This window comes from Culex quinquefasciatus, chromosome 3 (assembly GCF_015732765.1).
Source record: "Culex quinquefasciatus strain JHB chromosome 3, VPISU_Cqui_1.0_pri_paternal, whole genome shotgun sequence".
Taxonomy (NCBI): Eukaryota; Metazoa; Arthropoda; class Insecta; order Diptera; family Culicidae; genus Culex; species Culex quinquefasciatus.
In genome coordinates, this window is record NC_051863.1 from 144639872 (window position 1) to 144663680 (window position 23809).

General features: G+C 39.0%; 1 protein-coding gene across 1 annotated transcript in view; it reads left to right on the forward strand.

Moving 5' to 3' along the window:
* Nucleotides 1-23809, forward strand: part of LOC6040611 (cyclin-dependent kinase 14) — a 242186-nt gene that overhangs the window by 150372 nt on the left and 68005 nt on the right. The gene's annotated exons all lie outside the window — the stretch shown is intronic.

Below are 23809 nucleotides of genomic sequence, written 5' to 3' on the forward strand. Positions count from 1 at the left end.
TTTCTTTCTTTACTCCACGTTTCGTATGAAAAACGCATTGAACTAACCAGTTTTTTTTGCCTTCCTTAAGGTTTAATCCTGCTCTTAAAATGAACTTTTTATAAAAACGTTGTTGATCCACGTTTATGTATACACAGGAAAAAAATGATGGTAATATTCATCAGGAAATGGTGACAGATTTTGTGGCGAAAATAATGATTAATTTTACCCCAGAAAATTATGAATTTTCATCTGTTTTTGATGAATATTCATCAGGTTTACATTTTTACACATTTTTTATGTAATATTACTCAAAAAAGAGGTAATATTCAACCTACCAAATTTTCAACATTCCAAAATTCAACTTTTTTTTCTGTGTACCTATCGACTCAGAATCGAAAACTGAACAAATCTGCAGCAACATTTGAAAGGGGTCTCACGACATTGCTCTTACGGCCATTCATTCCATGTGTTTAAATCGGGAAGAAAGGCCCCAAGAGCACAAAAGCGGCCTCAAAAATTACATAAATACCACTTATATTTATGTACTTTTTGAGGCCGCTTCTCACTTAAATGTATATAAACTATGTCCGGATCCATCATCCGATCCATCGTTGGTTAGGTAATCCAAAAACATTTCTAACGTATCTAAAAGATTGAAGATCTGGCAACCCTGTTTCAAATAATGACTACTATTGATATTTTTAAGGTTGATTAAGTTAGTTTTTTTTCTCTTGATTTGACACATTTTCAAAAATATCATCAATATGGGTCATTCCAGGTCAACTGGGTACACTTTTGGACTCGACGTTCACCGATTTGGACCAAACTTGTAGGGAACGTTCATTTATCGATAGTTAACAGAAATCCCAAATTTGGTGCTGGTTGGACCATCCCTCTAGCTTTGGCACCGCCCTCTATTTTGACGATTTTCTAAAAAACTTTTTTTTCTTTTTATCTTAACTTTGCAAATACTTAAGTAAAAGACTTTGTACAGGTTGCTTTTTATAGAAAATTGTCCAAGTAATTCGATAAAAATAAAATTTTAACCCTTAAATGCCCACTTATATTACAACAAAAAGGGAAGAATTCCGCATAGTTCGGTTTATATATGTGAGAAACTTATTTCGGATTTGAATTCATAGGACAGAGTGCAGCGCAAAAACATGTTCCAACATTTATTACAGTCGAGTTACGGAAAATGGCAGAGTTTTTAAAACTTTTTCAGTGTTTTTTTTATGAAAAATACGTTTTTTCGGAATTCTGAGTACGCCATCAAATCGGGCGTCTAATTTTACATTAAAACTTGTTCAAAAATGAAAGGGGTCGTACCGCCCCTCCGTCACGAGATATCAAAAAACGGACATAGTTTCACGCAAATCGAAGAGGGGTCGGGGCAACTTTTCCCGATTTCGTGTGAGTTGGTAGAGAATTACCCATCAACAATTGCAAAAAGAAATATTTGCTGCTACAATTCTGGAGAATTGCTCAGCTATTTTCCACTTCATCTATCACAAATCGAACATCCCCCTCCCCTCCTTACTTTATTAAACAACTGGACAGCGTGAGCAATCCGACAGCGGAGGATAAGAGCTGCTACAGCTTTTGATGATAAATTACCTGGCGAAAAGTCCTAGAATCTCATCCGGGGCTGCTATCGCAGCAAAAGTTCACTGCAGTCGCTGGGCCATTAATCTAGCTCCCCTTTTCTGAGCGAATTGAACCGACCTTCACGCGGGAGATACTTTTCAAAGTTTTCGTCCAAAAGTCAAAGGGGATTATTACCGTGCAGACCGTGTGCCACGGGTTTCCTGTGCAACCTGTGGAGGATAATGATGTACGATTTTTGTGTAATTTCTTTGAAGGATGGATATTTTATGATAATTAGGGTCGGGAAACTCAGCCTTTGGGCTGAGGCCGATTGAGGAAGTTATCCTTTTTTAAGGATCTTTTACACCTTTCCGTTACTAGGGATTACATTGTCTGTGAAGAATTCGTCCTTCACTTTCTGATTTTTACGATACCACTAGAACGACTCTGACAGTTCTTTTAACGTCCCGTCAAACTCCATTATCACAAACTCCATCATCGTTTTCCCCCTGTTGAGCAACACGGTTAAGCCTGTTCGTTTTATTATTCGTAACGATTTAAAAGCAATAAATTGTCAACAGCCTCTCCCCTGTACAATCCCGCTCCAAGGGTGGAAGTAAATGATTTGAAATGATACCATTTTGTGCCATTTTATGCGTTTCTAGGCTAGACGCTCTAAACATTTGGCGGAGGGTGGAAAATTTTGAAACAAGGGAAACTTTCCAAACAAACCCCGTCACCCGCCCCTGTTGGGGAGTTTTAATCTCAATCTCCACTTTTCGCAGCACAAGTGGATTCGTGGAGAGTGTGGCGACAAATTGCTATGGCGGGAGATCTCGAAAAGGTTTTTCATGTTTGGATTTTCCCTTTGAAGCCAACAACACAACCACCCCCTGCTGCTGCTCCTTCGGTAAACTTCTTGAAAGTTGCCGTTTGTTTGCTCAGGCTGGAGTTTGATGGACACGCAGTGTGTAGATTATAAGTTGTTTTCTGGCACCTCTGGAATCCCTTGTAGTGGAGTCCCCTCTTTGCAAACAAATTTCAGTTGAATGACAGTTTTGTCATGTTGAGCTTGTTTGCAGAAAATCTGATGGGAAAACAGTTTAAATCAGAAAATCATCAATTTTTCTTTTGTATTAAACTTGTCAAAAAATTCTAAGTTGTTCTTTTCTAAATGATATTTAGCTAAAACCAAATGGACAAATCCTCTTACCTCAAGCCACCACGCTCGTTCAAAATATCAGCACATCGCATCGCATCGCATCTAAACAGATCTGTACGCCCGAAAGCAAAATGCTTATCAGCAAAAGTTCTGTGTGTGTTCTCGCGCTGCGAGAATGTTTGTTTGAAGTTTTTTTCGGTCCCCGTGCCGTCTCTCCAGCCCAGCAGGTACGATTATCACGTAATTAAATTTTTATTACGATTACGTTATCTGGGATTATCGCATTCCTTTGCCATCGAGGGTGGGTACAGTTGAAGGCTTGCGTTGTAGTGCTGCTTTTTCCCAGTTTAAGAAATTTGTCCTAATATTGTCACTTTAAATACACTTGTAACAGAAGTAGCCTAAATGCTGTCGATGTACAAAACGTTCATCATCCTAGAAAATTCATGCCAAATTGAACTGAACCTTACCAGAATCGCATACCTTTATATTTTTTTTCGAAATGCTATGTAAATGCTCGCAGATACACACCCCCATTTCATTACGATCAATTTTGCATGTCAGTTTCTCTTGGCAATGTGGAGTAGCATTCAAAATGTAAGTCCCCCAATATAGAAGAGGTACATTCTTGAAACACCTGCTTCGAATCTCACGCATGCCCAGCTTTTCGATGTTATCAATAATCCAGTTCGGTGAAGCAAATGTTTGCACTTTGAAGTTGCAGCATTGGTAAAATGGGAACTTATTCAGATACTTACAACACGATTTTTGATTTTGTCAACTTCATATTTCATGCATGTTTTTTTTTTATATTTACTATTTTCATGGTTTTTTGCCTTCCTCTACACAGGGTGACCACTCAAATTCCATTTTCAAATTCCCGACTTTTCCCGACTTTTTCCAGACTTTTCCAGAATGCTCAAATAATAGGCATTTCTTATCTAAAGAATGATTTCAAACAAAAAACTTCAATATTAACCAGCGAAAAAAAAATCACAATGAATTAAAAAAAAAATCTATATACAGGCATTTTTTGTAAATACAAAAACTAAACAATAAATGGAAAAAAACAATTCAAAAATGGAAATTCATTATTATGATTCAGAGTAGAAACACAAACAATTAGTCTTTGAAAAAATATTCGAAAGTTCAACAATACTTATAACTTCCATGTTATTTTTTAAATTGGCAAACGTATAGTTTTTGATACTTCGTTTCAAATGAAAATGACAAAAAGTTAAAGATAACTGAACTTAAAATAACGTTCCTAATGAATGATTGAAACAAAATTGCTGTTATTATGCATTCAAAAGATTTAGAAAAATGTCAAGGTATTCATAAAAAATATTTTTGACAAGTTCCATTTTTAATATTGTAATTTTTGATATTAAATTTTCTAATCAATTTTAATTTATCTAGTGGTCAGTATTTAACTGTTTTTTTTTTTGAATGAAAATTAAGTTTTATATGATTTTATGTTTTCCCACTTATTTGAAGCAAAATAATTGAAGAAACAATTTTTTAAAAAATTTTGCAATAACTAAAAAAATCTTGGTTTATTTTTTTTTGCAATTTCAATATTTTCTTTATGTTTTCAAAACGTAAAAAAGTTTTTCAATTTTGGTTTTTATTCGATATTTCCGAAAACTGAAAATCAAGCTCTATCTATGGTAGGTAATTTACCCATACTCACAAAAAAAGTTCAAGGGCAACATTTGGAATTTTTTTTTAAATTACTAAATGAATTCAGTTAAACAATTAAAAATATTCACAAAAAAAAAAAACCATTGCCAAACTCAAGTTGGAATCTGTTACCAAATATCCAATTATGTGACAAAATGAAATAGAATCATAATTCTAAGCTGGCCATTAGGCTCTATTTTTATATTAGTTTTTCATTATTTTTACGTTTTGTTTGATGAACAAAAATTAAGGCGATCATTTGATTCATTAAAAATGTTATGAAAATCTGTGTCAAAGACTCCAATATTCATTAAGATTTTGCATGCCTTTAACAGCTTTTCTATATTCAAATATATTGAAATAGTGAAAAGAACCTTAAATTTAAATTAAGTTACTAAAGCAGAAATAAGTGAATTCAATTTGAAAATTTTACAAAATGTTACAAAATTATTCAAGAGTTAAAAAATAATTTTCAATCAAGTATGCTCAGAATTCCAGAGTTTTCCCGACTTTTTCCCGATTTTTGGCGGATTTTGGCGAATTCCCGACTTTTTCCTGACTTTCCCGACTTGAGTGGCCACCCTGAGTCTACAGCAGGGTGACAAGAAAAAATGAAAATCCACTGGTTCGATTCTGTAGGTAAAAATAATTAACTGAGGTAATTTTGAGCCAAATCGGTTAAGGTATAAGGGTCGCTTTTTATCGCTGAAGTTTGTATGGGAAAACCGCAAAAATGCATGGGGATAATTAAACAATGGCATCAGTAGTGCGGTGCCTGTGTGGACGCGCAGTCCTGTTTTTTGGTGTTATTTTCCGTCTCTTTTGTGTCGCTGTTCGAGTGCATGGGGTGATTGGTCATTATAAACGGAGCGGCCGTGGCTGACTGGTTACGGTGTTCGCTTTCTAAGCGAATGGTCCTGGGTTCGATTCCCATCTGCTCCCAACGAGAAAGTATAGGAAATATTAATCTTGAAACACTGAACATGAACGAAAAATCAAAGTCGCCCGAGTCGGGGTTCAATCCCCCGTCCTTTGGATTGATAAGCAAAAATGCTAACCACTAGGCCATCACGGCTTGGTGAGCGATGCCTGGAATTAGGAATACTGTTACTATCAAACTATATACGCGCTGGGTCCTTGTCCATTTGACAAGGGTTCGAAGTTCTAAATAACGTTTGAACCCGATTGGTGCAAACGTTCTTCAGGGCGGGGCTTGTCGATAAAGCTGAGGGACTCGCGCTCGGCTAGCCAGCGTAGAAATGGGTCACCGAAGCTCGGCAGAGCTAACACCTTCCAAATGCCTATGCGAGTTATTTGTATGTATAGAATGAAGATCTAAAAATAAATGGAAACAACTCAATTTGTAAGAAGCGACCGCGTGGTCCCGTTTGGTTGGTTGCACACACACACACACACATGGGGTGATTGGTCATTATAATTAAACAATGGCATGAGTAGTGCGGTGCTTGTGGGGACGCGCAGTCTTGTTTTTTTTTTTCGTGTTATTTTCCGTCTCTTTTGTGTCGCTATTTGTGTACATGGGGTGATTGGATTTTTTCTTCTTCTTTTTTCATTTAATTTTTGTTCGCGCGTTCGTTGGCCGATGAATTTTATTTTTGTTCTCCTTATCTGCCCACCATTGAAAAACGGCTAATATCCACTTTTGGCAAAAACGAGATATTAGCTCCAGGTGGTAGAGGATGTTCCAACGCATCTTCTGGAACTTGAATTTCACAGAAATAGTGTTTAGACTTGGCTGCCGATGCGGAAAACCAAACGGCTAATATGCCACTCTTATGGGAAATTGCCTTGACAGAGATTTTGTGACAAACACAAAAACGCATTTTTCTCGGAATACTTGATTTGGCATAATAGCCGAATTTTCAATTATGGGCAGTTATATAGTTTTCGATAGAAACGATCCGATTTTTTTTTTGAGACAAGCAAGTCGTATTGCTGGATTAAGTCCTTTCCATATCATCGAGGATCGGAAGGCACGCCGACGGATATGTTTTAAGGCTTATGATATAAAATAATTTTAATGAATGAAGCCCTTCCTACATCACCGTTGATCGGAAGGCACGCCGACGGAGAATTTCTGGAAAATCGCGGTCGAATTAATACTATATTTAAATCCCTAGATAGGTATCTTTCCGCAGCCGGCTGCCTAAGATCTTTAAAATTTCAACCGATAAACAAATTGCTCATGGTCGCATCACCTACCACAGTGAATCCTGACCTCATACCCATCTTACTAACCCCTCAAAACTCATGTGATACTTTGTCGGAGACGCAGCTGATTTAGCGGTCCCATCACTCAAGTATTGGCTAACATTCCCATCCACTTCCCCGTGTCTTACCACTGGTCGTGGCCGGCGTCGGTATTGATCAGCACGATAGGGACCTTTGAAAATTGCGAAGGGGTGATGATTGGTTCCTACTTTTCATCTGTGGTCCACGGAGCAATGTTTGGGGGTCCTGGTCAATAACGAAGTAGCAGCTACGGGTAGACACCAATGCTATGCTATGCTATGCTATGAAAACCGCAAAAATGCATGGGGAAATACAAAAAAAAAATAAAATTCAACCAAAAGGTGGCACTAAATGCGTCAAATCATTGTCGAGTGTGAGATTCTTGAGTAAAATTTTATGACAAACTACTTTGTCGAAGACTGCAAAACGATCCGGGTTAACCCTGACGAGTTATTAGCTTTTTTAAGAATACGTTTTTCTATGAAAAGAATTTTTTCACCAACATTTACGATAACGATACGATGACCAATTTCGCTCAAAATTTGCAAAGTTATTTATAGTTTTTTGCTTGAGGAATCGAAACACGGGGTATCCCTATTCTACTGTCACTCGTTATATTGAATTTCGAAACAGTATGATTAAAATCATGATTATCTGTGAGGAATTTCGCTAACTCTGAACTGAACGCGGAATTAGCATGATTCATTACACTTCGCATAAATTGCCAAACATCGGCCTGCCAATGTTCGCCAAATCTACACATGTTATTTCACTGGCGTGAGCGATAAAACAACTGTCCCAACATGAAGCCATCGCAAAACCCGGGTGCATACCCAAGCTAAAAACAAAACCGATCTGTCACTGGCGAAAATTGATTTATTTCACTTTCCATAATCCGGCCCCAAAAACACTCTATTTTATTCGCTGGGACATGTTGCTGCTCGTGCAGGTTAGGTACTGGGTTGTAGTACAGCCAAGTGCAGGTGTTTACGTTGCAATGCTGCTGCTGCTGCTGTTGTTGGGTGGTTCGAGGTTTACAGTTTAATTAACTACGAGGGTGCTCGGGGACAGCAGGACACCTCGGGTTGTAACTAGCACCGTTATTTTGGTCGGTAATTGGCTTTTGCCGTTTTGTTGTTTGAGAAGATTTACGGGATTTATCGGACTCACAGCTTTATTATTTGATTTGTGGTTTGGTACGTGCAGTTGCGGTTTTGTGAGCGTTTGTTGATACTGGATTATAGCGAATTAAATTTGAATGGTTTCGTGTTTTTTTGTTTCATTTGAAATTTAGAAATAGAATTGCACATTCCAATTATATTTGAAGTGGTAATTTGCAAATAAACCTGAGGTGGCATTTGTGACAAATTCATTCACGGTAGTTTCATTCACACAGCATCTCTATCCCGTGAGCCAAACAAAACCACATGCAATTCGTGCTCAAATCAATGAACTGACACACACTCACACGTGCTGCCGGTGCTGCTGACAGCGATATTGGAGGCGCCAAGTCTAGCCACAGCCGCGCGTGCTTCCATCGTAATTAAACTAATTGCAATTAGAGCAAATTGCTATGCATCTCTCTAGACTAGCATCCATGCACATGGTTGCAATTACACACAGTTTAGTTTAAAAATAATAATTGAGTTTTGACTCGAAAACCCCGACATTTTGTCGTAACGTTGAATCTTAAATGAATTGTTTCAAGTTTAAGCAAACGAAACTTATTCTTAGTACAAACTGTCAATTTAAACTTTTTTCTGCAACAGAGTGTACAGCATCGTAGTCCACCGCTCACGGTCGGTTCCTGAAAGTGAGAAATGTGCACTTTTTCTTCAACCGCAAATCGATAGCCGTGCGATGATTATTGGGGCTGTGGTTTCTCCAAGTATCAAATGACTCACTGCACTGTCGGACTAGGTAATTTCTTCAGGCAGAGCAATTTTGCAGGGATAAAATAAGTCCTGTAAGATTAATTGCGGTACCACGTGAGATCGTTCAAGAAAGCTCGGTTCTGTAAATAAATTTAATGAATCCTTTCTCCGAATCCCGAAATAATCCCCATGGATAATGCACGACGAATTGTGACACTGGATTCCAAAGTTATGGAAAAGCTTTCTCCATTCAGCAACGTATCTGATATTAAGAGCGTGTCAGGCACGATTTAATACGTATCTTGCTCAAAGGAAACCACAAACATCCATCTCTCGGGTGTGGGATAAATGAGAGTGGAAAATCTTGTCTGGTAGGATTCTGCTGAAAGAAAATTTTGGAAGTCTTTTCAGTTTGTTCAGCGTGATGGAAGTGTGTAGCGCCTACGAAGCAATAGTGTTGTGAAATCTGCTCTAATCTTTGTAAAATTTGTGGTTTGAGTATGGGGCTTAAAAGTGTTCAAAATTAATGGTTTGGAATGAAATATATTTGGAATTCTTTCCTTAAATAGAAAGGTCCTTCAATCAACTTGTATGCGTTGGAACCTTCTTAACATTTAGTTTTTCTATGTATTTTAAACAAACTCACTGCAGGGTTGCCAGATGATTAGACTTCATAAAAGGCCGAATATTTTTTTGGAAGATGTTTTCTTGAAAATATAAATTGTCTCACATTGTCTTCTTTCGATTTACTTGTAGGTCTAGATATCTCATGATATCTCATAACAGTGTTAACAGGTCTTTGAATATTTTTTGTGAGAAGTACAAAAAAGGAAGGGACAAGGGTTTCCAGCAATGCCACAGACTGGCAGGTAATTAATAATAACCTTGATTTTGAGCTGGTAACTACACAAAAAAAAAATCAATTCTGGAAACCGTGAAGTCAGTTCACGATTATGAGAACCACGAAGGAATATATTCACGTTTATGGTGCAAATGCACCATACTCATGAATAAATTCCTTCGTGGATCTCACATTCGGAAACTTAATTCACGATTACGGGAATTGATTTTTTTCTGTGTAGGTAATTCATTAATTACTTAGTATATCATGGTAATCAGAGTAATTTAAAGTAATTATTTATTAATTATAGTAATTTTTGAGTAATTAAAGTATTTTTTTCATATTGCACTTTTTCAACGAAACTTATTTCAAATAAGAGTGTCACACAACGATTTAAAAAAAAACTGGTTCTGTATGTAGAAGGCCTTATTCACCATACTTCTCTCCTAAAACTTTCCTAAAATTTGTTGTTTAGCGAAGCTGATAAACAACAAAAGGCAACGCCATGATATATTACTCACTGAAAAATGTTTTATGAATCCAAAATCTTTTCATTTTTATTAGATAATTGTAAAAATCCAGAGTTTATTTTAAAAAGGACTTATAAGCTATTGTCTTTCATATGGACCTAAAAAAATCGAGAAATATGATTTTTTTTTTGCTAGAACTACATACGAGTTGGTTATTTTTTATGCTTATCTTTTTAATAGGCGGTCAAAATTATTTGAAGTTTATGCGGATCAAATATTTAAAACCAAATTTTACTTAATTATCAATGATAAATGCGAAATTTTTAAGTAATAAGGCTGGTACAAATATTTTTAAAAGTTTTTGTAACCCCCCCCCCCCCCCTTCAAAATTGGCCCGAAAAATCAGGGGGCAAAAAAAATATTTTTACAATAAACTTCAAAATTTCAATGAACATTCAAGTGCAACCAACTGAAATCAAATTAAAATACATTCTCCTGCGTTTAAAATCATTTTTAGCATGTTTGGGTTTATTAAAAAATCTTAAGATTTTTTGAAAATTTTCGATGCAATTTTTTTTTTTTCGATACAATTTTTGTTTTTGTCAGATCTTAGATTTTTTGAAACCTAATGATTGCAAAACAACTGAACTAGTGTAAAATGCATTTTAAAACACTTGTTTCATTTAAATGTGAAGACTATGGCTTGTTATTTAAATTTTTATATTTTTTTTTTATTTTTTTGCCCCCCCCCCCCTTGACCTCGGCCAGGGCCGAGGGACAAAAACTTTTTTAAATATTTGCATCGGCCTAACGTATATCAATAAAAATAAAAATATTTTTTTATGTTTTACCATAATGTACAGAAATTGACAATTCTGTAATATCTCTTTTTCAAGAGCTTAACTATTTTCCAGAAAAAATCAAAATATTTCTGAAACAAATGTTTCATTGTTTAAAACTAAACTCAGTGAAATTAGAATTGGCTAATATTCATATGGCGAAATTAAATCAATGTGTCATTTACAAATTACACACTATCCATATTTTTGGTAAAGGATTTTTTAGGATTGTCAATGGAATAATCAGTTTTCATGAAGAGCCGCAGTTTTTTTTTTCAAAGTTTATGTTTTGCTCGAAAATCAGGGGGCCTTTTAAACTCAGTTGGGTGCAAGCTTTTGCCCAGACCAGACGTATTTACCGCGCGTTCTGCAAAAGTTTGTTTTTTTTGCCCGTGTGCAGCCACACTTCGGTGTGAGGAAAATCTTCTCTTTCATTCTCGCTACCAGCAAACAATTGCCAGCGACAATGACCTCCGTGCGACCCCGGTAAAATACCTTCAAGGTTGACCTCAGTGTGTTCCCCAAGCGCCCAAGCTTCGAAGAAATTCACTCCTTTGTGCACGATGTTATGGGACTACGCATCGACCAGGTGAAACGACTGCAGATGAACCACGTGCAGAATGCTGCTCACGTGAAGTGCGATACCCTGAAGACCGCTCAGGACGCTGTCGAGGAGCACGATGGACGCCACGAGATTGAGCTAAACAAAGTGAAATACAAGGTGCGATTGCAGATGGACGATTCGACGGTGGAGGTCAAGGTCCACGACCTGTCAGAGAACGTGCGTGACGAGGAGCTTATTGGTTTCTTGCGACACTATGGGGACGTACACTGCATCAAAGAGTTGGTGTGGGGGGAAAACTTTGCGTACAAGGGCATCTCTTCCGGCATTCGCGTGGTGAGGATGACACTGAGGAAACATATCCAATCGTTCGTGACAGTCCAGCAGGAGAAAACCCTGGTCACTTACAGAGGTCAACCCCAAACTTGCCGCCATTGTTCTCGTCTGTCGCATCCCGGAATCACATGTACGGACAACAAAAAACTCGTGGGACAGAAGAGTGACCTGAGTGATCGGCTCAAGGCCGCGCAGTCAACCGACTCGACCAGTTACGCCACCGTTGTGGACAAAGGGACCGCTATTATCAACTCGCTTTTGCCGAACTTCGTCGCCACCAACCTCAACCAGCTCAACCAAGCCGCCTCTGAGTCGAAACAAAGGAACTCGACACCACAGCGCAGCAGCCGTCCTGCTCGCACTTGAGTACCGCAACTGATGGAGTCGAGCAATCCTCCTCCTCAACAATCACTCCAGCCGTGGCAGAAGACGACTCGATGTCGGACGAGACGATCGTACCGGTCGCGAACGAGACGGAGCTAATGGATCAAGATCTGCAGCAGCGTGGGTATGATGATTCAGCCCAATTCGTTGCTACCTCTCCTGTCGATGTGTCAGGGAGTCCGTTCAAATCCCCTCCCCTTCCTCTCCCTATCAAACAAGTGCATAGTAGTGTTTCTGAATCCGACGAGTCGTCCGCTGAAGGGTCAGAGTTTCAGAAAGTGAAACCAAGACGCGGTCGGGGTCGTCCGAAGAAGCCGAGAACTGACTCGGTCTAATAACATCGATTAAAACATCCCTACTAACCTATCCCATTTACTAATCTCGAGTCGGTTGCGAGTATTCAACCCCACAAAACTAATCATGAACCATCCTACAATGAGCTATAATATCTGCACAATCAACACTAACGCAATTGTAAATAACAATAAAATTGAAAGTTTGCGATCTTTTATCCGCCAAACAGATGCAGATGTTGTACTGCTACAAGAAGTCGAGAACTCAAATTTGACTATCCCGGGGTTTGAGGTTCTCACGAACGTTGACGATTCCAAGAGAGGTACAGCTATTGCAATAAAAGCAAACATTCCCTATTCAAACGTCCAGCGTAGCTTGGACAGCCGCATCATCACTGTAAAACTTGGAACTTCGACCACTGTTTGTAATATTTACGCACCATCTGGAACTCAAAATGTGAGCTCTCGTGAGAACCTTTTCAAAACTCTCTACCATTCTACCTCCAAAATTCTGCTGAGCACCTTGTTTTGGGTGGGGATTTCAATAGCGTGATTCGTAATGAGGACTCAACTGGTACTAGTAACTTTAGTATATCATTCAAAACATTAGTTGGAAATTTGGACCTTCACGACACGTGGAGTTCCTTAAATAGGAACCAGTCAGCTTTCAGCTTCGTTCGCTCAAATGCTGCTTCTCGTCTTGATCGAATATATGTGTCCTCCTCTCTTGTTTCTCACCTTCGAGTCTCTGAGTACCTGGTGACGTCATTCTCTGATCACAAAGCTTTTAAGGTTCGATGTTGTCTCCCCGATTTGAGAGTGTTGCAAGGAAGAGGTTACTGGTCAATCCGTTCACACATACTCACAAACGAAAATGTCGAGGAGTTTGGTCTGAGATGGAATCGATGGTTGAGGGAACGAAGAAATTACAACAGCTGGGTCAGCTGGTGGATTAAATGTGCAAAACCCAAAATACGTAGTTTCTTCAAGTGGAAAACGAATGAAAAATTCAGGCAATTTAATGCAAATAACGAACATCTCTACCGGCAGCTTAAGGAAGCTTACGAGGGACTCTTGGGTAACCCAAGTAGAAGGGAAGACATAAATCGAATAAAATCTCAAATGCTACAAATTCAACGAAATTTCTCAAAAGTTTACGAGAGACTGAATGATCAAACTATTGGGGGAAAGAATATCTGGTTTTCAACTTGGGAAAGAACTCGGCGGAAAAAGACAAGCTTTATAAAGTCCATTCAACATCAAAATCGTCAGCTAACTGATCCCGCTCTGATTGAGAATCACGTGTTCGAATATTTTAAATCCTTGTACTCAAAACAACCTGTAGAACCAAATGTTAACTTTCCGAGCAATCGGACGATTCCAGCAGGGTCAGATTCAAATGATCGTTTGATGGATGAAATAACAACATCAGAAATCTTTTTTGCTGTAAAATCTAGTGCCTTGAGAAAGTCGCCAGGGTGTGATGGGATTCCAAAGGAATTTTACTTGAAAACCTTTGAGATCATTCATCCGCAACTCAATCTAATTTTGAATGAAATGCTCCAAGGAAACATTTCTGAGGAACTTGTTGAAGGAGTAATTGTACTTTGTAAGAAAAAGACAAACGAAAGCTCGATCAAATCATACCGACCAATTTCTTTATTGAATTTCGATTACAAACTGCTTTCTCGCATATTGAAGCAAAGATTAGAGAAAGTTATGGTAGAAAACAATCTCGTGAATTCTGAACAAAAGTGCTCGAACTCTGAAAGAATCATTTTTGAGGCAGTGCAAGCAATCAAAGACCGAATTGTCGAGATTAATTGCACTAACAGAGCTGGGAGACTTATTTCGTTTGATCTTGATCATGCTTTTGATCGCGTTGATAGAGGGTTTCTTCTGGGGGTTATGAGAAGTATGGGTTTTAACGAAAGATTTCTGCTGCTCTTGGAAAGAATCATGTCCGCTTCGTACTCTAGATTGCTCGTTAATGGGAAACTCACTCAAAAATTTCCCATTGAACGCTCTGTTAGACAAGGTGACCCATTAAGTATGCACTTGTTTGTCCTCTACCTTCATCCTCTCCTAGTAAAACTCCTCTCCCTCTGCAATCACCCCTCTGACTTAGTAGTAGCTTATGCGGACGACATTTCCGTGATTGTTCGTGATGATTGTATACTGGACACACTCAAGCAAGCATTTGTTGAGTTCGGAGAGTGCTCTGGAGCTGTGTTGAACCTCCACAAAACATTGGGGATGAACATAGGCAGGAACCGCTCACGTGAGATCCCACCGTGGCCTTCCATGGCAGAGTCGCTCAAAATACTCGGAGTGACTTTTTTCAATTCACTGAAGGAGACTACAAAACATAATTGGAACGAGCTTGTCCGGAAGACGTCGAGGCTGATGTGGTTGTACAAGCCACGGTCACTCACTCTCTTGCAGAGGGTTGTCGTAGTAAATACTTTCGTAACGTCGAGGCTATGGTACCTGGCCTCCGTTCTGAGTATTACAAATGTGATGATCGCTAGAATAACTTCGCAAATTGGGTATTTTATCTGGACACAATACCCACACAGAATAGCAATGGAGCAATTGGCGTTACCCGTCTGTAAAGGAGGGTTAAACCTGCATCTCCCTGTGCACAAGTGCAAGGCGTTGTTGGTCAGCCGGTACATCGCCGATCGAGAGTACACCCCTTGCACGGAATTTTGAGCAGCAAATGTCCAACCCACCTAACGTAATGGGTATCCCTGCACTCTACCCGTGTTTGAAGGTAGTGGCCAAGTTGCTCCCGTACATCCCCACGAACCTGACTGCGAACCCGTCGGTGAGTACTCTGCATGAGTACTATCGAGAGAACCTGCGAGTACCGAAAGTTATGGAGGAGAACCCCAACATTGACTGGAATCGAGTATGGAGAAACACCCGAAGCAAAGCACTCAACTCAGCTGAAAGATCAACCTACTACCTTTTGGTCAACGGAAAGATCCCTCACGCCGCGCTAATGTTCAGACAAAACAGAGCCATGAATCCGAACTGTGAACACTGTCCTAATTCCATTGAAGATCTTGATCATAAGTTCGCAACGTGCAGTAGGGTAAGACATCTTTGGCGTCACCTTCGTTTAAAGTTGGGGACAATTTTAGGTAGAAGGATTCAAATTAAAAATTTTCTCTTGCCAGAGCTAAAACACTGCGAAGTTAGGAGCAAACAAAAGGCGCTGAAAACATTTATAAATTATGTAAATTTCATTCTAGACCCTAAAAGCTCGCTATCAATTACCGCACTTGATTTCCACTTAGATTGTAATGTATGAAATGATGCTGTAACTCAAAAGTCTGAATAAACGTTTTTACAAAAAAAAAAAAAAAACAACTTCAATATTTCAATTGCATTCGACTTGCAATAAACTGACCAAGTTTCAGCACCCTCTAGTGGGAGGAAATTTTCATTATGTTAACATGAAACTTTCGTGAAATATTCTGCTATTTTCAATAAAAATTAAACGCAAAATTCAAAATATCTAGATTGGCACAAAAAAATAAATAAATAAAAAAGCAAAATTTAGGACTTTGATGAAAATAATACTGTCTGTCCTTTGCTTGATATTAAATGTTTTTATTTTATTTTATTAACACTGGAACGCCCAACGCATGTCCAACTTACACGGACGCCCAAGCCATCCAAAAAAGTTGGAACGGTAACTTCAACTCGCTGGTTCTCGGGCATAACTCAACCAATCGGGACGATTCTTTTTTCCAGGGATTTGTAAGAATGTCTAGATAATCCTAAAATTTTGCAGAACTTGATTTGAACAAATCTGTTATTTCTGCGACCGAAAACATCGTTCCAACTTTTTCAAAAAGACTGCCTCCGCGGAATTTTTGGCGATTTTTTTTTTACACGCGAAAAAAAAAGTTGGAACGATGTTTTTGATCGCAAAAATTACAGATTTGATCAAATTGAGTTCTGCAAAGTTCTAGGATCATCTAGACATCCTAACAAATCACTGGAAAAAAGAATCATCTTAATTGGGTGAGTTATGCCCGAGAACCAGCGAGTTGAAGTTACCGTTCCAACTTTTTTGGAGCCTTGGGTGTTGGAATGTTAAGTTTTATTTTTGAAGGAGCTATCAAATGAGCTATTTATAAATATTTTAGTTTAGAACCGTAGAAATATTTTTTTTTTAAATATTCAATTAAATATTTTTTCATCATAGTGTAATGTAATGTAATTAATAAATTTTGACCAGTAATTTGAGTAATTAATTGGCAGACTGGCAAGTATTAAACGCTTCTGGAAATCCTTGGGAAGGGATGAAAAAAAATGAACTACGCTTTCCAAGTCGGACAATTTCATAATAATCAGTTAGCTTTTTGTTTTGTTCGATCATACAAGTCTCCATGCAAATTTGGCAGCAGCCTATACCAAAATTTAATACTAATGTTCCAAAATACATATTCCGAAGAAACAGAGAATGATTCTTCAAATGGTCACCCAAAAAAAATTTTTTCTAAATACCAATATCTCAGAATCTTATGATTTTCAATGATATAACTTAAAAAAAATCGTGTTATTTTGCGATCTTTTTGAAAAAAGAGATGATTGATTTGATTGGACAAAATATTATATTTCTGACTAGATAGATTAAATTTGAATTACAAAGTAGTTCTGTAGACATTTAAGAACTCTGAGAATGAAAATATTTTTCGTAAAAAAACCTGTTTAACATTCCAATGTGAGAACTCGACAATCGCTCCATTAAACTGTCAGTGAAAACAACAAACAACTACTATGCCAAGGTAATCTGCTGCACATCTTCAGCTCCCGTTATCACTCCCACAGTGCTCTCAACCGTCCAACTTCCGGATTGCTTGCATGGCTTGGCTGTGATGAGCAAAACTTCCTCTTGCTCTAGCTTAAACCCGGTGCAATTGCTACTGCTGCAAAACGTTCCATTGCGCACCTAATTACTTTCACTTTCGTTCGGAGCCACTCATCAGCATCATTAGCATTGAGGGCAGCAGAGCAGATGCTGCTGCCGCCGCTTGCTACTGAACTAAACTGCAACCAAGGCTGGGATAGTGGCTGTTATTAAATTTTACGCCCTATTGTTGCCGCTGCAGCAGTTTGTCGTCCTCGAATTTGTTGCGATGGTGCTGTGTTGCCTTATTCAACTTTTTTAACGATTGAAATTTGTATGATATCCATGATGATATCTTTCAAATAAGTGCAAAAAAGTCGTGTTTTTAATAATTTCATAAAAGGTCAAATATGTCAAGAATTAACAACGGCGGCGTTAGTAGTTCTCCTGCCACTCAATGGGCTGTTTTGTTATCTAATGATTGTGAACTTGGCATCTGCTGCTGCTGCTGTTACGGCGCGCAGTTTGCAGACATTTCCGAGATTGTTCATTAAAATGCGATCATTTGCGTTGTCTGGCAGCGTTTGTGTTTGACAGTTCGGTGTCGTAAGGAAGTTAATTTTACGGCATCTTTCGCGCTTTTCAAAAGTGCTGGGGTTGTTTGTTTTTCGAGGGACTTATTTGTCAGAAATTATCCTGTAGATTCAACGGTGCAACGAAACAGCAAAGTGGATGCTGAGGGTCAGTGAATCGATTCTGTCTGTCCAGACATTGTTGCTCGTTTTGGCAGTCGAAGCACGTTCCGGAGATGCCGACGAAATTCTGACCACCCTCACATGTTTTATTAAACAAGACAGAGTACATCTATTGCATTACCCTTTACACAGCAGGTTCTACCAGAGTGCAGCAGCCTCAAGGGGCTCAATTGGTCAACCGTAAAGGTGCTGGCAGTAACAAAAGCTCGACTTGCATAGGGTGCTCAAAAATCTTGTTTTGCTGCAGATGCCAAAATGATCAAATAAGGTCATAAAAAAAGAATTTTATTTCGCCCACAAAAATACAATTTCATTGAGTACAACCATTTTGAATCGCTTTTGTAGAAGTTAAAGTTGTTGAATACATTTTGGACCACCCCACAATACCCCAAGACTTTTGGACAAAGGAGAAAATTGGCCAGACTATTTACGAGCCAGCTTGTGAAAATTATTGACGTGACGTCCGGAAAAGTTTTTCCCACATTCCCTACTCCGTCCAGGCTCAACCCCGTCGTAAAAGCACAACATTTCCCCGGCAAATGATATCCCACATTTCATTCACTTCCGGTCAGTCAACCACCCAGCCACCTTAACGGACGAACGGGCATCATTTTGGCGAGTTTCGAAAATGAAAACATGTGCTACTAATATGATAATTCTTCACGTATCAACAACCCAAAACCTCTAACGAGTGGCGCAGGCACATGTGCTGGTGAAAGTCCCGAAAAATATTTCCCGAAAGAGTAACTTTTTTTTGCTCCTGGTGAACCCAGAATCGTGGGTGCCCTCTTTGATCCGTTTTATGGCTAAGTTGGTTTCGTTTTTTTGGCTTTTTCTCATCTGTGCAGCCACCACAAATCGCCTGAGAGTTTTGCGTTGGGAAAGGAAGTTGGCGTTTCGTTTTCGCAGGAATTTTTACTGGTTGACTTATGATAAGAGTTTTGACCAAATGGTAGTGATCCGAGTCAGGGTTTTCAAATACTGATAATACAGTTTTAAAAACTTGTTGTATTGTTTTTTTCAGCTAAGTATTATAATTAGTATTGTACAACTGCTTAATAATATCCGATGTGAAATTTTTAAAACACTAAATGCAGAGTGGAAAAACAACATTGTACCGAAATCACGTGGTGGTGCTGAAAATTGAGGTGTATTCAATTCAATTAGAACTGTCAATAGATGCAAATTTCCTAAAAGTTTTGTCCAGATTGGTGAACGTCGAGTTAAAAAGTGTACCCAGTAGACATATATTGACCAAAATCGAAGCTAGAAAATTACAGAAACTTATAAAAATTAGGAGCTATATCTCAACACATTTTATTGGAATTCTTGTATTATTTTAGCTTTGAAGAAAAATCAAATCAAACCAACCTTAAAATCTACGAAGAAATTTTCTGCACAAATTTTTAATATTAGTGTTGGCTTGTTGTTCACCGAATCATTCATCTGTAAGGTAAAACGTCGAACACGGTCATCATCATCGGTGATTTTTCACACCATCTAACCTCATCAGAGGCGGGTGATTGTTACCGGAAGTTGCCCCTTCCCCAGGTGGTCCCACAATCCGTGTGGCATCGAGTGTAATGAAAGTGCACTTTCCATCCAGGATTTTGCACGTTTTTTTCTGTCGCCGCAAAGTGCTTCCTGATTGTTGAAGTTGTTTGAAGAACAATGGTGCGGTGATTGAGATGAAACCTGGTACAAGATTGAGTTGAAAGGTGTGTGCATCGTCAGCCTTCGGGAGGTGTGTCAACCGCCTCCTTCCAAACAGGGCACACGAAACCAAAAACACGTACCATATTTCCGGTCACGTAATTTCTCCAACTGAAGACATTTTTACACGGTAAAGGGTCGACAAGTGATTCTTGACAGTCCGTGTGTACAAGCCATGTTAACGTGTGCTATACATTAAAAAGCAAATTTCAATCAGCAGAACCTGTGCGGTTTGCGGATTTTACCTTCCAGCAGAGCGGGTTCCGAAATTGACCCGAGAAGTTGCTTATGCGTGGTAAACGAATCAGAACAACTTTTCAAGTGTTTTCTGAAAGGGGCTTCTTGTACACCGGAAGAGCTGCTGCTACGTGAGCATACATATTTCTCGTGCCCTTTCACCATACGTGGTGCGGTCCATGATACTCACCTGGTCCGGAAAATCTCAAGAGGATCTCCAGGGCCAGGTCGTGTGTATCAAGGGCCATGAACTAGATAAAGCCCCACACCGGGGTCGTCCTCGAGGGTTTTCCCAAGCCTCCTCCAACAACCATGATCTACATCCGTCCCTTCCGGTTTACACAGCTCCAGGCAAACGACCGGACCGTCATCCGAGAGTCATCGTGCCTAATTTAAAAATAAATGGCCGTGTGGCCAGATCCAACCGCAATGTATATAATATCTGCCAACCGCACACGCCGTATGCCGTGTAAGAGGAGTAGGTATCTGTGAGTTGTTGGGTAGCCCAGTGACCGGCTAGGTCCAATTTAAATTTAAATTACTCTCGTTTTTATCCTTTTACCGCTTTGAGGTCCGTGTCCATTTCCCCTGGCGGAACTGGCCAGGAGGTACTGCCCTCCTGTTCATATCTTTGGAAAACACAATTTTTGCAATTTTGAAATAGTCGCTATCTAAATTTTGTTTGCAAACAAACGTAGTCATAGAACCGTTATCAGAGTCAGAAACTCCAGATTGGTAAATTAAATCACAAACAAGTGACATTGTATGAAAAAAAGTTATTTAATCCACCTTTAGGTGGTTGATGCCTTTCTCACATTCATTTACTGAATTCTCTAAACAGTGTTTAAATAACAATTACTTTTATATTAATATCTGAGATCCGGCCTAAAAAAAGTGTATATAAAACACTAAAGTACTTATAACTTTTGATAGGGTTGTCAGATCTCCAATTTTGGGCTCGTTAGAAAGGTCTTTTGATTACCTATCCAACGATGGATCGCATGACCAACGATGCCGGATTATTTTATGAGATATCTGTATTTTCTTCGAATTCGAAGCCGTAAAAGACATTTTAAAATTTCAACAGCAGATTTAAGCTTTTTAATCATATTAAAGCATAATTCAAATACTCAGTTGTTGAAATTTTTAAATATAATCATTTAAAAAAAACTGTATAATCAGATTTTTGTGATTTTTGGAATCGAAAAATCTGTAAAATACAGATTTATCTTTATTTCTGGCATGGCTGCGCATGATAGATCCGGACAACTCTTTCATCATTTTTTTTAGATCCGGCCTCAAAAAAATGTATGAGTATCACTTAAATGCTCATAACTTTTCATGGATCGTTAGATCTTCAATCTTTGGAACGCGTTGGAAAGGTCTTTCAAAAATCTTTGTAACAATATATAGCATGACAGGTTTTCTGACAAAAACCACCCTTTTTACAATCCTCCGAAGTTTAGCTAAGACCGTTTTTTAGCATAAGTTTTGAAGTACTTCTCTAAAATTCATTATATCAACTAGGGTCTTGTGGGAGACCAAGACGGATCGAATGAGACCAAATCGGTTCAGCCAGTCCGGAGATAATCGTGTGCATATTTTTTGGTGCACGGACTTACAGACATACACACGCACAGACATTTGTTCAGAATTTGATTCTAAGTTGATAGGTATACGTGAAGATGGGTCTAGAACAGCGATTCTCAACGGGGGTACCGGGCCTACTTGATTTACATGGCAGGGGGTACCGGCCTAGAAGAAGGTTGAGAATCGCTGGAATAAAGAAGTTCATTTTTAGAGTGATTTTATAGCCTTTCCTCAATGAGGTGAGGAAGGCAAAAATCTGTTTTAAAGCGTCATATTAGACACCATCTTCAAAAAATCGGAACTTGGTCCAGCGATCCCAGGTTTGTTGAGCATTTTATATACTAGTCTCAGAGCAAAAATCATGTAGGATTGTGTTATTTTACTTTCATGTTTTCAAGGACATGAAAATTTTAATTTTTGGACTTTTTGTTAGGTAGCTTAAAAAAAATCTGATTCGTTTTAAAGATAATATGTAGTTTTAAAACATTATTTTTCCCAATGAATCCTAATTTGCCCTTGATGTAGTCTCCGCTTGTCAAAATTTTGGTTATTACCTGTTAGGATGACAGAATATTGACTATTTAAAATAGCTACAAACAAAAACAAGCATTACCGATTTCGCAGCGACTTTCCCCTCCCGGAAAATGACATCCCTGTCATCCTTGCACGAGCCAGTAGGCCAATGTTGACGATGGGTGGGCAAAAAAAGAAGACGAGAATAAAATCCAGCCAGTTTACCGCGTAGTTTATGCAAGTAATTGACCCAGTTTTCCCATCATCCAACCCGCAGCAGCAGTAGCCGAAGCTGGCTTCCAGAACACGCGGCGAAGAACACCGTGTTGCCAGGACCAGCTGTAGAAGCTACCGGATAGAGATGATATGGCAATTTGAGCGTTGTTTTAGTTTTAGCACCGATGCGGCTACATCACACCGCAGTTTCGATGGGAAGGAGGGCGGCCCCCGTAACGATGATACGGTATAGCACTCGTGATTGCCCCGTGGAGATGATTATTCATTCATGGGTTCACCTTTTTCTCTACGCCCACCGTCGTCGTCTCATCATCGGCCGTTTGGTCGATGTTCTTTCAAAGTTGAAGGCTGGTAGGGCGGTGAAGGGGAGAAGGATCGACCTCGAAGCAAGTGCACTACTCGGGAACACGAGAATGTAGTTCAAGATAATCGAAAGCCAAGTGCAATGGAGCGCACCAGCTGAAGAGCTTGAGCGCCATCAGATTGCGATAATGGGGAGGGAGGTAGGGGGGAAGGTTCTGGAAAATGAAGGACACACGTTGGCATTCATTCTTGGGCGCGGCGCCGCGTGCACAAGGTAAAGTTGTTCCGAAGAATGAACTTTGATTGCACTGGCTAGCACGTGGCTATTGGAAATGATGGTTATTTGAAAGCGTTGAGGAGCTGGTTATGGCTTGTAGGGAATGGATAAGGACCGTATCAGCATTATCGGAGAGATTGTTTTATGTTCGTACAGGATCATCATAATGTGGTGTACAGGATTTGTTAAACGAGTTTGTGAAACTAGTGTTTTTAAGCTGTAGCGAAACCTCCGATAGATAAATGAGGCATTGAAGCTACGAGAGTTAGTAGCGTAGTTGCCCTCACAGTTTGCACATTTCACGCGAGATATTGCTCAGTAGTTTGGGTGAAAAAGCTACAATTGTCGCAGTTTGCGCATTCAATACGCGGCAATGTTTCTGCGTATCGTCTGCACTACGGAAATTTAAATAAATTACATCTTTTGTAGTTCACAAAAGAAAACGCCCTCTTGATAAAATCGCTCTCAACATAGGACAGCATCGATACAAGAGTAAGTTCTGTTGAAATCTCCACATCAAAAGCTCGACATCTGCTCCATTTGCCATTTAGATCACTCAATTTAATCTTGTGATGTGACTTCCAAAACATAGCCTCAAGTCGTTCGGCAGTACATTACTGGACACAATTGAACAGACAGCAAACACTGGCATGTGCAATATCCAAACCAAACTTAATTAGAGTGTCTATCTGTGCAAGCTCCATTTGATATCGATTATATTGTAGTCCTGCTTTGATCTTGTCACTGAGCTGGAAAATTAAATTACTGTCAACTTTGGTGCCGAGAATGACTTGTCGTCTTTTGAGTGCGGGGCAATGTGAACTTTGGACAGGCAATTAATTAGCAGAGCAAATTTTTCTTCGAGTTGGAAAATTGAGTTCTTTTTTTATTCGGTTTCGAAAAGTCCTACTCATCGCTCCAATTGGAGGTTGTTTAATCAACCCTATTGGTTCTCCGTTAGCGAATTGGAAAAAATAACCTTTTCATGCAGATAAAAGCTGATGGAACAGAACCCAAACTGACTCATCAAATTCCGTCGAAATTGGGTCTG